Source organism: Hypanus sabinus, chromosome 18 (genome assembly GCF_030144855.1).
Source record: "Hypanus sabinus isolate sHypSab1 chromosome 18, sHypSab1.hap1, whole genome shotgun sequence".
Classification (NCBI taxonomy): Eukaryota; Metazoa; Chordata; class Chondrichthyes; order Myliobatiformes; family Dasyatidae; genus Hypanus; species Hypanus sabinus.
In genome coordinates this window covers 4,049,422-4,065,355 of record NC_082723.1, presented here as the reverse complement: position 1 = coordinate 4,065,355, position 15,934 = coordinate 4,049,422, and the positions used below count along the sequence as shown (strand labels likewise).

Sequence of the window (15,934 nt, the reverse complement as noted above, 5' to 3'; positions counted from 1 at the left end):
AAGTCTCAACTTCACCACTCGTCTCTTCTCTTCCAGCCTCAGTGCCTCTGAACGCACTTATCTCTACTCTCTCTGCACTAATCCTAACCTCACCATCAAAAGCGCAGACAAAGGTGGTGCCGTAGTAGTCTGGCGGACTGACCTCTACCTCACTGAGGCCAAACGGCAGCTCTCTGACACCTCCTCTTAATTACCTCTAGAACAGGACCCCACCAATAAACATCAAACCATTGTCTCCACTGCACTTATCAACTCCAGAGACGTTCCATCCTCAGACAAAAAAAACCTCAGAATTCCCATATTCCACACTGCTCGGTTTTACTTCCTCCTCAAGTTCCATAAGACTGCCTGTCCGGGCAGACCCACAGTTTTTGCCTGCACCTGCCCCACCGATATTGTATCTGACTACCTGGACTCCATTTTGTCACTGATAGTTCAGTACCTCCCCACCTATATCAGCTATACATCCATTATCCAGAGAGTTAGAGGGATGGGTGATCACCAGGAGAGGTGGGCAGTCGGGTAGTATAGGAGTGTCCTGGGATCAGTCACCTCTCTCATGGATACATTATATTTGTTACTGTTGTTGGGTGAGCTGAGTATTGGTGTGATCATTACCCAGATGAGAGAGGTAGCAGCTGCCTAGTGTTTAAATCAGGGTACGGGAGAGAGGGACGGGTGGGTGATTACCAGGAGAGGTGCGCAGTCTGGTTGTGCAAGAGTTTCCTGGGGTTGGTCAATCTTCACTCACTCAGTTACTTCAGGTGACGGGGTGCTGATGATCACCCCGAAATGAGCTGTAATTGGCGACAATTATGTGAAAGGGACAGCACGGAGGTGCAATGGTGAGAAAAATAAAACATTACACTATAGATGACGCGGGTTCAACTCCCGCAGCTGCCTGCAAGGAGTTAGTGCGTTCTCCCTGTGACTGTGTGGATTCCCTCTGTACTCTCCGTTTTTTTTTCCCATTGTAAATTGCCCCATAGATTAAATCTGGAAATTTCTAGGCACGTTTGGAATTTCTAGCGTGGATATAAATACTGGAAGAGCATGTTGCAAGCCGTATGTCAATAAATAAATATGTAAAATAAAAATGGTAGAGGACTGGGAGAGTGAGTTTTGGGTAGTGGTGGAACCGAGGATGAGGACAGAGGTGTTTAGAGTTGGACTGGGATTGATTCAGTAACGAGGATCAAAGAGGATCAGCACAGATATGATGGGCTGAAGGGCTGTTTGACACGATAGAGTCACGTGATTTCTCCGAAAAGCGAATTATGTGGTCTTGGTGGAAATGAAAGCGGAAGCTCTGAATCTGGCTGTTAACAGGATAGGGTGTCAGCGGAGTCTGATGCAATCTTTCACTGGCCGGATTAATGATAGAAACCGCTGCTTCATCCCTCAGTTTGCCCTTTGCTGCTTTACAGTTTGATATAGACTGATTCACTGTTGTCTCTGGAATATAGATCATACACCTTTCCGATGTATGTTTGACAATGTGTGATCGGTGAGATGGTGTGTTCTGAGTCATGGAGAGTGAGAGACAGACAGGTAAGATCTGGAGACATGGGTGAGGCTGGTAATGCACACGGAACGATGGGATGAGGTATAAAAGAATTGCTAACGGAATGTGGGTAGTCATATTGGGAGGGATATTGAGGACAAAATCCCGTTGATGGGTTCTATGACTTGGCTTTGCTGAGTATTGAGCCTCAGTGGGGATGTTGATCAGTGACCAGATGAGGTGTCTGTCAGCAGAAGGGTCGGGACATAAAGGTTCTCGAGGTCAGGACAAGGGGACTCTCCACCTGCAGGGTGTAGGAGATCAGGGACATTTCTATTGTCTAAGTGACGACACCTTCTGCAAACTTGTCCGGCTGCTGCGCATCTCCGAGCACATAGAGCAAGTAGGGCTGTGGTTGCACACTCTGTGGGATACCCAAGATGGGGTTATGTGAGAGATGTTTTGTCGGTTGGTTATAGTGTAGGAAGAGAGAGAGAAAGAGACGAGTGGCCACAAGGAGGGTAGGCTTCTGGGGACAGTCCCCTCTCACACGGGAACATTGAATTGTTCAATTAAGCGGGGGCGGGTGTTGATGATCACCTGCAGATGAAGTGCTGAGAGAGCCATATTTATGAAGCACAGATGGTAGGGGGTGGTGAGGGGACTGAGGCAGTGGAAGGGTGTTGGTAACTGAGATCAACACGAACAAGTATGTGCTGACCACGAATATGACAGTCTGAAGGGGATGTTGAATCCATAACGCCATAGGGTCATAAGATATTGGAGCACAACAAAGCCTATCGGCACATTTAATCTCCTCAGACCATCAATTGTGGACTGATACAAATCCTCCTCACATCCCCACTCGCCTGCCTTCTCCACATTGCCTTTGATGCCCTGGCTGATCAATAATCTATCTATCTCTGAATTAAACGCACTTAATGACTTGGCCTCCATAGCCGCTCGTGACCTCTTGTCCTGGACTCCTCTACCATGTGAAATAACTTTATCGACTCCAATACTTTTAGGCCTTGTAACATTTGGAATGTCTCAATGAGTTCCCTAAATCACTCAAATGATTTACTTGAATAAACTACACTTTATTAACTCTATCCAACACAGTGGATACAGGGGAACAGATGTATGATATTTAGTTGGATTTCCAGAAGAAGTTCAATAAGGTGCCTTATAAAAACGTTATCCATAAGATACGGATGCATAGATTTGCAGGTTATATATATATATATATATATATATATATATACAGAGAGAGAGAGAGAGAGAGAGAGAGAGAGAGAGAGAGAGAGAGAGAGAGAGAGAGAGAGAGAGAGAGAGAGAGAGAGAGAGTTGCATGGATAGAAAATGGTTAATCAAATAAAGCAGTTCGAGTTAAGACACGTGGGTGGTACTCTGGTTGGCAATCTGCGGTGAGTGGAGTGCCTCAGGGATCGGTGCTGGGACCTCAACTGTTCATGATATACGTTAACGATCCGGAAAAGGGAAGTGATTGTAATGTACCTAAGTTTGCTGATGGCACTAAATTGGGTGGAAAAGCAAATTGTGCAGAAGATACGGATGATCTGCAGATTGATATAGATAGGTTAAGTGAGTGGACAAATGTCTGGCAGATGGAATACTATGTTGGTGAATGCGACGTCATTCACTTTGCAAGGAAAAATGAAAGAGGAGGTTATTATTTAAATGGCAAAAAATGCAGCATACCGATCTGCAGCGGAATTTGGGAGTGCATGTGCATGACTCACAGATGGTTGGTTTGCAGGTGCAACAGGCTATCAAGAAGACAAATGGAATATTGGCATTCATTGCTACAGGGATTGAATTTAAGAGCAGGGAGGTTATGCAACAAAACAGGGTACAGGTGAGTCTGCACCTGGAATACTGCAGGCAGTTTTTATCTACTTATAGGAGGAAGGATATACTGGCTTTGGAGGCGGTGCAGAGGAGGTTCACCAGGTTTGATTCCAGAGATTAGGGGGTTTGACTATGAAGAGAGATTAGAAACATAGACACGTTGAAGACCTACAGCACAATACAGGTCTTTTGGCCCACGATGTTCTTCCGAACATGTATTTACTATAGAATTTTATTAGGGGTTCCCATGAACCTTTATTTTTTTCAAAGTCCAAGTACCTATTCAGGAGTCCTAAAAGGATTGTATTCTATCTGCTTGGACCTCCATCGTTGGCAGCCCATTCCACTCACTCGGCTCTATCTGGATGACCCATGTTAAAGTATTAACAGGCCAGGAGATTGAGAGGAACGAGAAACGTAAAATCCATACCATTGACATCTCTTCTGTATCATCTTACAAGCAGATTAAAACTGTGCCATCTCGTGTTAATAATTTCCGTCCTGGGAAAAATCCTCAGTCTATCCACACCATCAATGCATGTCATCATCTTATACACATCTATCTGGTGAACTGTAATCTTCCATCACTTCAAGGACAAAAGGCCGAGTTCACTCCAGCTGTTCTCACAAGGCAATTTCCCCAAATCCAGGCAAAATCTTCGTAAATCTCTGCACCCATTCTATAGCTTCCATATCTTTTCTGTAGTGAGTTCACCAGAACTGATCACAGTGCATGGTCAAGTCCTTGAAGTCCGCATTTCAGTTCACTGCCCGGTCCATGAACTCCGGAGTCCGTGTCTTCCTGCTGTCCTTGTTACAGTTGGGCGTAATAATTGACACCTGATGCTTGTGTTCCTACTGGGAATGTAATTGTCCCTGGAATCGAGTGTGGTTGCTGATTTGTCTCGTCAGTATCCTCTTGGACCACTCCGCTGGTGGTAGGCCTCAGCAGCCCTTTCTGAACTCTAGTCCTGATTGGAGGACCACCGCTTAATGAAGCCTTGTTGTTGCTAGTCAGAGCAGTAATCGTGCTATGGATTCGGCCGTTTCTGTAGCCAGCAAAGGTTGCTGGCGGCCCCGAGACTCGGAGCCATCCCAGATTGAGCTCCCATCCTGTACTTACATCCGTTGGGTAAGCCAGGTCGTCATTACCGTTACCCTGATGCTGTACTATTCTCTTCCCCTCCCCAAATGAATCCCTGACAGTTTTCCTGACGAATTACATCGGCAGTCATCCCGGTTCCGCACCTTAGTTGCATCTCAGCTCGGCGTCCAAGTAAGCGGCTCGGCCATGCGAAAGCATTCCATGTCTGCGCCCCGCACAAGGAAGCCCTCCAAGAACCCGAAACTCGAAGAACCCAAGTCCCACCTAGTCCTGCAGCCACGTCAGGTCATTGCCTACATCCGGGGTCCGAGCCCGAGACGAGACCCAGGTTCTGGATCCTCGTCCAGTCTTTGGATCGGAGTCCAAGCTAAGACTCCTAGTTCCCAGTTCGTTGCCCTGGTCCCGCTTCCCTAGACAAAGTCCTGGCCCAAGTCTGTGTTCCGGTCGCTGCTCCCAGTCTGTGTCCAGTCCCGTCCCTAACTCTAGTCCAGGGCAGTGACCAGTACTTCACTGTCTGTCTTGCATTTCGGTCCGCTCTTAAAGACAAAGTACTGCAGGTGGGGTCTGCCCAAAGTCTTATATTTTTGCAACATAAACTCTCTGCTCATAAACGCAATCCCATGATTTATGAAGGCCAGTAAACTGTATGCCTTGTTAATCACAGTCAACCAGAATGTCGTATGAACTCAGACACCAAGATCCCTCTGATCCTCAACGCTGTCAAGGTATTGCCATTAATAGTATACTCTGCCATCATATTTGACCTACCAAAATGAACCACTTTACACTTATCCGGGTTGAACTCCTTCTGCCACTCCTCTGCCCAGCGCTGCATCCTATCAATATCCCGCTGTAACCTCTGGCAGCCGTCCACACTATCCACAACACCTTCAACCTTTACGTTATCAGCAAATTTGCAACCCAACCCTCCACTTCTTCATCCAGATCGTTTATAAATATCACAAAAATAAGAAGTCCCAGGAAAGGTCCCTGAGGCTCACCAGTGGTCACAGACGTCCATGCAGAAAATGAACCTTTTAAGGCCTTTGCCTTCTATAGACAAGCCTGTTCTCGACCCACAAAACAAGGTACCTTCTATCCCATGCCTCCCTACGTTCTCAATAAGCCGTGCATGGGTTACTTAATCAAATGCCTCGCTGAAAATCATATACAGTTGTAATGAGTTGATGTGGTCCTTCCTCTGGCACAGAGGTTGAACCCTCAACTAGAAAGGGGAGGAGGGAAGAGAAGAGAGCGATAGTTTTAGGGGATTCTATAGTTAGGGAGGCAGATAGGAGATTTTGTGGGGCAGATCGGGAGTCTCGGATGGTATGTTGCCTTCCTGGTGCCAGGGTCCGGGACATCTCAGATCGGGTGCAGGCTATTCTTGAGAACGAGGGCATGAATCCAGATGTAGTGGTGCATGTAGGGACCAACGATGTAGGTAAGGTGAGTGAGGGGGTCCTGCTTAGAGAGTTCAGGGAGTTAGGGGTGAAGCTGAAAGGCAGGACCTCCAGGGTGACAATCTCGGGATTAATACCTGTGCCACGTGCGAGTGAGGCGAGAATAAAATGATTATGCACATTAATACGAGGCTGAGAACATGGTGCAGGAAGGAAGGGTTCAGATTTTTGGATAATTGGTCTTTGTTCCAGGGGCTTTGTGATCTGTTTCGAAGGGACAGTCTACATCTGAACCGGAGGGGTACTAACATTCTTGCAGGGTTGTTTGCCAGTGCTGCTCGGGGGGGGGGGGGGGGGGGGGTTAAACTAGATGAGCAGGGGGCAGGGATTCAGAACCAGAGGGTTGGTCAGAAGGAGCATGGGGTTAAATGTGTAGAAGGTTTGGGTGATCTTGAGAAGGTCATCAAAATTCAGGGTGCAATTAGCCGGATGGATGTTCAAGGAGCTGGGTTGGGTACAGTAGACAGTGTTTTACGCAAAGAGAGGAGGAATAGGCTAAGAATTCTATACTTCAATGCGCGTAGTGTCAGAAATAAGAGAGATGAGCTTAAAGCTCAGATGAAAATGAGGAACTACGATGTTGTTGGGATAACGGAGACATGGCTGCAAGGGGATCAGGCCTGGGAATTGAGTGTACCAGGGTATACGTGCTATCGTAGGGACAGAAATATGGGTACAGGGGGTGGGGTGGCCCTGCTGGTGAGGAATGAGATTCAGCAAGAGGTGACTTGGGAAAAGGGGAAGTAGTCTGTGTGGATTGAGCTGAGGAACAGTAAGTGTAAAAAGACCCTAATGGGTGTTGTGTACAGGCCCCCAAACATTAGCGTGGATATTGGGTACAAGTTGATTAGGGAGTTAACATTGGCATGTGCTAAAGGTAATGCAGTCGTTATGGGAGATTTCAACATGCAGGTGAACTGGGAGAATCAGGTAGGTGCTGGACCCCAAGATAGGGAGTTTGTGGAGTGTCTAAGGGATGTATTTTTGAAACAGCTTCTGCTTGAGCCAACCAGGAACGAGGCTATTTTGGTGATGTGTAATGAACAGGAATTGATAAGTGATCTTGAAGTTAAGGAGCCATTAGGAAGTAGTGATCATAACATGATAAGTATTTTATCTACAATTTGAGAGGGATAAAGGCAGTTCAGAAGTGTCAGTGTAGCAATTAAATAAAGGAGACTCTGGAGCCATGAGGGAAGAGCTGGCCAAAGTTAAGTGGGCGGGTGCCCTGGCAGGAAAGACGGTGGATCAGCAGTGGCAGATATTCTTTGGGATAATACATAAGATGCAAAAGCAGTTCATTCCAACGAGAAGGAAGGATTCAAAGAGGGGGAAGGCGCCAGTGTGGTTGACAAAGGAAGTCAGAGATTGCATAGCATTAAAGGAAAAGAGGTATGACAGGGCTAAGATGAGTGGGAATTTTGATGATTGGGAAAGTTTTAAGGAACAGCAGATCTTCACTAAAAAAGCAATACGGGGAGAAAAAAAAACTCAGGTCTGAGCTCAGTCTAGCCAGAAATATAAAAGGGGATAGTAAAAGTCTTTTTTAGCTGTTGAAGAAAAAGAAGATAATTAAGAACAATGTTGGCCCCTTGAAGAATGAATTGGGAGAAATTATTATGGGAAACAGGGAAATGGCAACAGAATTTAATGCGTACTTTAGATCTGTCTTCACCAGGGAGGACACAAGCAATCTCCCAGATGTATGGATGGGCCAGGGTCATAAGATAGCAGAGGAATTGTGAAAGATTGACATTAGGAAAGAAACTGTGATGGGTAGACTGGTAGGACTGAAGGCTAATAAATCCCCGGGTCCAGATGGTCTGCATCCGAGGGTTCTAAAGGAGGTGGCTCAGGAAATTGCGGATGCATTGGTAATCATTTTCCAATGTTCCTTAGAATCAGGATCAGTTCCTGAAGATCGGAGAGTGGCTAATGTTATCCCTCTTTTCAAGAAGGGAGGGAAGGAGAAAACGGAGAACTATCGCCCTGTTAGCCTAATGTCAGTCGTAGGGAAGAGTCCGTTATTAAGGACGAAACAGTGGCACATCTTGATGGCAGAAATAGGATTATGCCGAGCCAGCATGGATTTACCAAGGGCAACTCATGCTTGGCTAATCTGTTGGAGTTTTTTGAGGGTGTAACAAGGATGTTAGACGAGGGTAAGCCACTGGATGTTGTGTACCTAGATATTCAGAATGCATTCGATAAGGTGCCACATAGGAGATTGGTGAGTAACATTGGAGCTCATGGCATTGGGGGCAGTGTTTCAACATGGATAGAAAACTGGTTGGCAGATAGAAAACAAAGGGTATCAGTGAATGGGTGTTTCTTGGACTGGCTGGAGGTGACTAGTGGGGTACCACAGGGCTCTGTATTGGGACCACAGCTCTTTAAGATTTATGTCAACGATTTAGATGAGGGCATTGAAAACTACATCAGCAAGTTTGCTGACGATACTAAACTGGGTGGCAGTGTGACATGCGAAGAGGACGTTAGGAGAATACGGGGAGACTTGGATAGGCTGGGTGAGTAGGCAGATACTTGGCAGATGTCATTCAATGTGAATAAATGTGAAGTTATCCACTTTGGAAGCAGGAACAAGAGGGCAGAGTATTGTCTGAACGGTGTAGAGTTAGGTAAGGGAGAAATGCAAAGAGACCTAGGAGTCTTAGTTCACCAGTCAATGAAGGTGAATGAGCAAAAGCAACAGGCAGTGAAGAGAGCAAATGGAATGTTGGCCTTTGTTACAAGGGGAATTGAGTACAAGAGCAAGGATGTCCTTTTGCATTTGTACAAGGCCTTGGTGAGACCACACCTGGAATATTGTGTACAGTTTTGGTCCCCAGGTTTAAGGAAGGACATTCTGGCAATTGAGGAAGTGCAGCGTAGATTCACTAGGTTGATTCTTGGGATGGCAGGGCTCTCTTACGCAGAGAGATTGGAGAGATTGGGCTTGTACACGCTGGAATTGAGGAGATTGAGAGGGGATATGATTGAAACGTTTAAGATAATTATAGGATTTGATAGGATTGAGGCAGGAAATATGTTCCAGATGTTGGGAGAGTCCAGTACCACAGGGCACGGATTGAAAATAAGAGGTCAGTTATTTAAAACAGAGTTGAGGAAGAGCTTCTTCTGCCAGAGAGTTGTGGAGGTGTGGAATTCATTGCCTCGGAAGTCTGTGGAGGTCAATTCTCTGGATGCTTTCAAGAAGGAGCTAGATAGATCTCTGATTGATAGGGGAATCAAGGGATATGGGGACAAGGCAGGGACTGTGTATTGATAGTGAATGACCAGCCATGATCTCAGAATGGCGGTGCAGACTCAAGCGGCCGAATGGTCTACTTCTGCACCTATTGTATATTGTCTATTGTCTATACACTACACCGACTGATCTATCTTTATTAATGTGTTTATTCACATCCTCAGAAAATTCATTCAGACCAATAAAATACGACCTGCCAAGCCATGCGGACTATTCTTCATCTGATTATACCTCTTGAAACGTCCCAAATCCTACCTCTTAGGGTCATCTCCATTAGCTTACCAACCACTATAACTCGCTGGAATTCAGAAGAATAAGAGGAATTCCAATAGAAACATATAAAATTTAGAAAGGGATATTAAGTGAGGCAGGAAGGTTCCTTCCACTGGTAGTGAGTTTAGAACTAAGGGATATATCCTCAAGATTTTGGAGAGCAGATTTAGGAAGGAGATGAGTAGGAACTGCTTTTCCTGAGAGTTGTGACTCTGTGGATTTCTCTGACCAATGAAACAGTGGAGACGCCCTCAGTATAGATAGATGTTTGCATAGTCGGGGAATTAATGTTTATGTGGAAAAGACAAGTAGGTAGATGTGAGGATGACCAGATCAGAAAATCAATTATTCAGTGGTGTAACTGGCTCGTTGGGATAACTGGCCAGATGGCCTATTCCTACTTCTGCTTCTTATGTTATTATGTTGAAACACACACGTCAATGGGACTGGTATGTGCTTCGCTGTGGTCACAGAGCTGGGTATCAGAACTGGCCTCAGATGGATAAGTTTCTTTCTGTTCCCCCAGGCCAGTTAAAGAGTCCGGTTATTTCTGCTAATTAACATTGTTTTGTGAATGACAACATACAGTGAGGTTCAGCTTCTGTGGCATGTCGTATATTGCTACCGGACTGATGAGAACAGATTGTAAAGAACATCATCCCTTATTGACTGTTTCTCGGTTTTACAGAACTTGTTTTCCTGTCCCAAATAGCACTTTTATTATTGGGTTCAGCATAATGCCTGTTTTCTTCGCCGGATTCATTAGCAGTTATACATGCATGGTTGTGACATCTGCCCCAGTGTCCATTTTGAATACCACTGCGACATTTTGCAACTGACCATAGTATGCATGCCTTGCCTATTTGAATCCAGAGCCACTAGGAGAGCTCTTTCCTCATTTGAATCGTGGTGTTTTTGAACTCTTGAAGAGTTGATTATGTGTGGCATAGTCTTTTAAAATATCCAAATCTATTGTATTGGTGACATTTCACTGTTTTTGCTACACAGAGCTCTTTGACGTGCAATGGAGACTTGCAGCAACTACTGTTGTTGGGCCTTTTATCTGCTCTTTGTTTTGCTTGTCTGTTTTGACTTTGCTGAACACTAAGTCAGCTCTTTCTGGTGCTTTCCTGATTGCACCTTGTTTTACGCTTGTTTTTGTACAGCTTCAAGCTCTACTTCGGCATCATTTTTGTACCTGAGGTCTGAGTTATGCAGATGAACAGTTTCACTCTGTCTGACCATAGTAATAACTGAAGTCCGTCTGACAATTTGATGTGAAACAAGTTGACACCATCTTGCCTCTAATGAGCTCATCTTTCAGACTTCCATATGCACAGTTGTCTGACAGGGCATAGAATAATTTGATTAAGTTATTTATGCTTTATCTGTGCTTCTGTTTTCCGGAGTTGAAGTTAACCCTCTCATATACTACGTTTAGCGCTACTGTTAAATATTCTTTGATTTATCATTCTTTAAGTTGTACTCATTTTTTCTGAGCATCTAACATCCTAATCCACCCACGAATTCATCTGCTTTGTCACCCATGGAATACATCAGTGTGAAGCCTGAGTGAGTGAGATTGATTGCAACTAGAAACCTTTCAAAGTGTCTAAGCCATCGGGCGTGGGGTTGTTTAGGTTGTTTTTCCTGCTGTCGTTGTCTGCGCCCATCCACTCATTTACATAGGTTATTAGCGTCTTATAACTTTTCGTGTTGCTGAACATATCTCTATTCCTTTGTCACATGCATTCTTACTCCAACTTGCTAATAATGTAGTGTTCCACTTTGCATCTGCCTTACCATTCCATTCCTCTATCAACAATTTCGACTTCTTTCCACAGTTCATCTTCCATATCAAAGTTACTGTTTGTATTCATGAGGTAATGACCCAGGATACACACACCTCCCAGTGGCCACATTTCGTTACCCAATTTCTTATTCAGCACTGCACGCAACATTCGCAAATATTTTTCCTTGTCTGGAAAACTCTCAGTCATATTGTGTAGGGCTGCTCCTGGCCCATTCATATCACTTGGCTGAAATTGAGCCATGTTTTCTAAGTAATTTACCCGGCACAAACCCTCTCAATTAAAAATCTGATAAATTTACCCTGTACAGCCTACTGCCCACTGAGTAAAATTTTACCTACCTTTTACGAGTCGCCCTACAGGTTCTTTCCCGATCCCGTCAAGGTATGCGATCAACCTGGGAAGAGGGACCGTACCACCAAAGGAACGAAAGAAGAGCAACAAAAGATAAAATACCTATTCTGTGTCCGGTCGGTCTCCGGGCCCGCTTACTCAGCCAGTCTGCTTGACTCTCCCTATATTGGGATGCTGTTCGCGACACCAAATGTTAAAGTTGAATTTGAATAAAACCCGAAAGACCAGCTTCTTATGATCACCACAGTTTATTGATCAATCTCCTGCAGGGGTTTGAAACCCAGTTATCAAAGGGAAGGCACGTAAGCACTGCCACCATCTGACAAGTGGACTGTCGCAGTCAGGTAACAGCCATAGATTTATACATAGTAAGCCCCATACGTTACTCTTGCAAGATGAACTGGTACGCCCACCAAGTCTGTTGTTGCAAAACTTAATACATAGATAAGAGAGTTCAATAAATGAAGGTTTTAATTACAGAAGGATATATTTCCCTGTCCTTATCAGTTCTTCCCTTTGCAAGGCCCTGACTTAATTACAGAGCCATGTTCACTCCTTATCAGCAAGTCCTACTTCGTTTACTCAAACGAGCGTACAATGTTTGATGTTACCAGCTCTCACTGTGTCTTGTAATGAGCCGGTCTTTGCTGGCTGCAGAAGGCAGAGAGTACTTCTGTTCAAAAATACCCATTCAGTCCCAATTATTTTTTTTTGCCAGAGGTTACATAGGTTCAAAATGATATTTTATATATCTTCAATTCCTTAGGAGAGTTGAGGTGAAATATTTGTGTCCAATATAGAAACTGGTGTCACCTGTGTATATTGTGGTGATGCAACTGTTGCTGGAGAATATCCAAGTGCGAAGAGGTAGACTGATCTGATAGTTGGAAATCTGACTTTTTAACGCGTATTTTACCAAACAAGCCATATATGGGGAATGCGCAGAAGCTCCGGTGAGAAAATGTTTCATCACCCATTATAGCACTGTTACATAGGTTGTGTGAGAGTGCAGATCAACACGGTCGAACCCAGAGGAGATAAAAGTTCTTATTGACAGTGCTTTGCTAGTTGTTAAATAGAACAAATCTATATCTAAAATTTATTGTGCACATGTTGCCACTGGTTTAAAACATGCACAGTACAGATTTTATTACACTAGTTATTACAAATTAGAGGTAACGTTGGTTGATCCACAAGATGTGCATCCAGCTGCAGCTTGTAAACCTGCACTTTAAGGATTTGGAACTGGAAATGGATGAATTCCTGATTATCCGGGAGTCGGAAAGGGTGATAGATATGACATGAAGAAAGGTGAGTTACACCCAAGTTGCAGGACACAGGGAACTGGGAGAGAGTCAGGAAAAGGATGAGGTTAATCAGCCCTCACAGAATACTCTTGTGGACATCACACATAACAACAGGTTGACCACTTTAGAAACAGTTGGGTGGATTACCTGGCAGAGAAAAGTCAAAGAGGTAATCGTGGGTTCGTTACATAGGGGAGAAGAACAAGATGGGTCTTCATCTCTCCTCCTACTCCTGGACACACTTGGGCCTTCTACCTGCACTCAATCTTTTCATCTCCAACTGTCGCCGAAACATCAAACGTCTCAACTTCACAACTCCTCTCTTCTCTTCCAGCCTCACTGCCTCTGAACGCACTTATCTCTACTCTCTCTGCACTAATCCTAACCTCACCATCAAAAGCGCAGACAAAGGTGGTGCCGTAGTAGTCTGGCGGACTGACCTCTACCTCACTGAGGCCAAACGGCAGCTCTCTGACACCTCCTCGTAATTACCTCTAGAACAGGACCCCACCAATAAACATCAAACCATTGTCTCCAGTCCCATCACTGCACTTATCAACTCCGGAGACCCTCCATTCTCTGCCAAAAAAAAAAAAAAACCTCAGAATTCCCACTTTCCACACTGCTCGGTTTTACTTCCTCCTCAAGTTCCACAAGACTGCCTGTCCGGGTAGACCCATAGTTTTTGCCTGCTGCTGCCCTACCGAACTTGTATCTGCCTACATGGACTCCATTTTGTCACTGATAGTTCAGTTCCTCCCCACCTATATCCGCTATACATCCATTATCCAGACAGAGAGAGATGGATGGGTGATCGCCAGGAGAGGTGGGCAGTCCGGTAGTATAGAGAGTCCTGGGATCAGTCCCCTCTCTCACCGATACATTATATTTGTTACTGTTGGTGGCTGAGATGAGTACTGGTGTAATCTTTACCCAGATGAGTGAGGTAGCACATGTCTAGTGTTTAAACCAGGGTACGGGAGAGGGAGCGACGGGTGGGTGATTACCTGGAGATGTGGGCAGTCTGCTTGTGCAAGAGATTCCTGGGGTCAATCGTCACTCACTCAGTTACTTTAGGTGTCGGGGTGCTGATGATCACCGCGAGATTAGCTGTAATTGGAGACAATTAAGAGAAAGGGACAGAACGGAGGAGTAGTGGTTAGAACAACACTTTACACTATAGATGATGCGGGTGCAAATCCCGCAGCTGCCTGCAAGGCGTTAGTGCGTTCTCCCTGTGACTGTGTGTATTCCCTCTGTGCTCTCCGTTTTTTTCCCATTGTAAATTGTCCCATGGAATAAATCTGGAATTTCTAGTTAGCGTTGATCTAAATACTGGAAAGGCCTGTTCTAAGCCGTATGTCAGTAAATAAATACGTAAGATAAAAATGGTAGAGGAGTGGGAGTGTGAGTTGTGAGTAGTGGTGGAATCGAGTATGAGGACAGAGGGGTTTAGAGTTGGGCTGGGATTGATTCAGTAACTACGTTAAAAATGGATCAGCACAGATATGATGGGCTGAAGAGCTGTTTGACACGATCCTGTCACGTGATTTCTCCGAAAAGCGAAGCATGTGGCCTGGGTGGAATTGAAAGCGGAAGCTCTGAATCTGGCTGTAAACAGGATAGAGAGTAGAGAGTCTGATGTTATCATTCACTGGGCGGGTTAATGATAGAAACCGCTGCTTCATCACTCAGTCTGCCCTTTGCTGTTTTACTGTGTGGTTTAGACTGATTCACTGTTGTCTCTGGAATTTGGTTCATACACCTTCTCGATGTATGTCTGACAATGTGGGTTCGGTGAAATGGTGTGTTCGGAGTCATGGAGAGAGAGAGACAGACAGGTAAGATCTGGAGACATGGGTGAGTCTGGTAATGCACACGGAACGATGGGATGAGGTATAAAAGAAGTGCTAACGGAATGTGGGTAGTCATATTGGGAGGGATATTGAGGACAAAATCCCGTTGATGTGTTCTGTGACTTGGCTCTGCTGAGTACTGAGCCTCAGTGGGGAGTCTGATCAGTGACCAGATGAGGTGTCTGCCAGTAGAAGGGTCGGGATATAAAGGTTCTGGAGATCAGGACAAGGGGACTCACCTCCTGCAGTGTGTAGGAGATCAGAGACGTTTATATTGTCCCAGTGACCACACCTACAGCAAACGTGTCCGGCTACTGCTCATGTCCGAGCACATAGAGCAAGTGGGGCTGTGGTTGCACACTCCGTGAGATACCCAAGTTGTGATTATGTGAGAGATGTTTAGTGCGGTGGTCTTCTGGGGACAGTCCCCTCTCACAGGTGTACATTGAATAGGTCAATTAGGGGTGGGGGGTGTTGATGATCACCTGCTGATGAAGGGCTGAGAGAGACATATTTGTTAAGCACAGATGGTAGTTGTTGTGAAGGGAGGGAGGCAGTAGAAGTGTGTAGGTAATTGAGATCAACACAAACAAGTACGTGCTGACCACGAAGATGACGGGTTGAAGAAGAATTTGAATCCATAACGCCATAGGATCATAAGATGTAGGAGTATAAGTTAGCCAATCGCACCAATAAATCTCCTCTGCCATTAAATTGTGGACCGATACAATGCTTCCACACATCCCCACTCGCCTGCCTTCTCCACATACCCTTTAATGCCCTGGCTAATCAAGAACCTATCTATCTCTGAATTAAATGCACCTAATGACCTGGCCTCCATAGACGCTCGTGGCAACAATTTCCAGATTTGCCACACTCCGACTAAAGTAGATTCTCCACATTTCTTTTCTAAGTGGATGTCCTTCAATCTTCAAGTTGTGCCCTCTTGTCCTAGACTCCTCTACCATGAGAAATAACTTTGTCGAATCTAATATTTTAGGCCTTTAAACATTAAGAATGCTTCAATGAGATCCCCAAATCACTCAAATGATTTATTTGAATTAGCTACACTTTATTATCTCTATCCAACACAGTGGATAGAGGGGAACTGACGTATGATA

At 45.0% G+C, this 15,934-nt stretch overlaps 1 protein-coding gene across 3 annotated transcripts in view; it reads left to right on the top strand.

Annotated features, from left to right (window-relative positions):
* The first annotated feature begins 1,416 nt into the window (after positions 1-1,416).
* Positions 1,417-15,934, top strand: part of LOC132407288 (apolipoprotein L3-like) — a 53,801-nt gene continuing 39,283 nt past the window's right edge. For 2 of the 3 annotated variants that reach the window (XM_059993573.1, XM_059993572.1), the window contains exon 1: positions 14,630-14,798. The gene's annotated coding sequence lies outside the window, so the exon portion shown is untranslated. Of the gene's footprint in view, positions 1,552-14,629; positions 14,799-15,934 lie in introns of those variants that run through there. The other variant, XM_059993574.1, reaches the window with a different exon arrangement.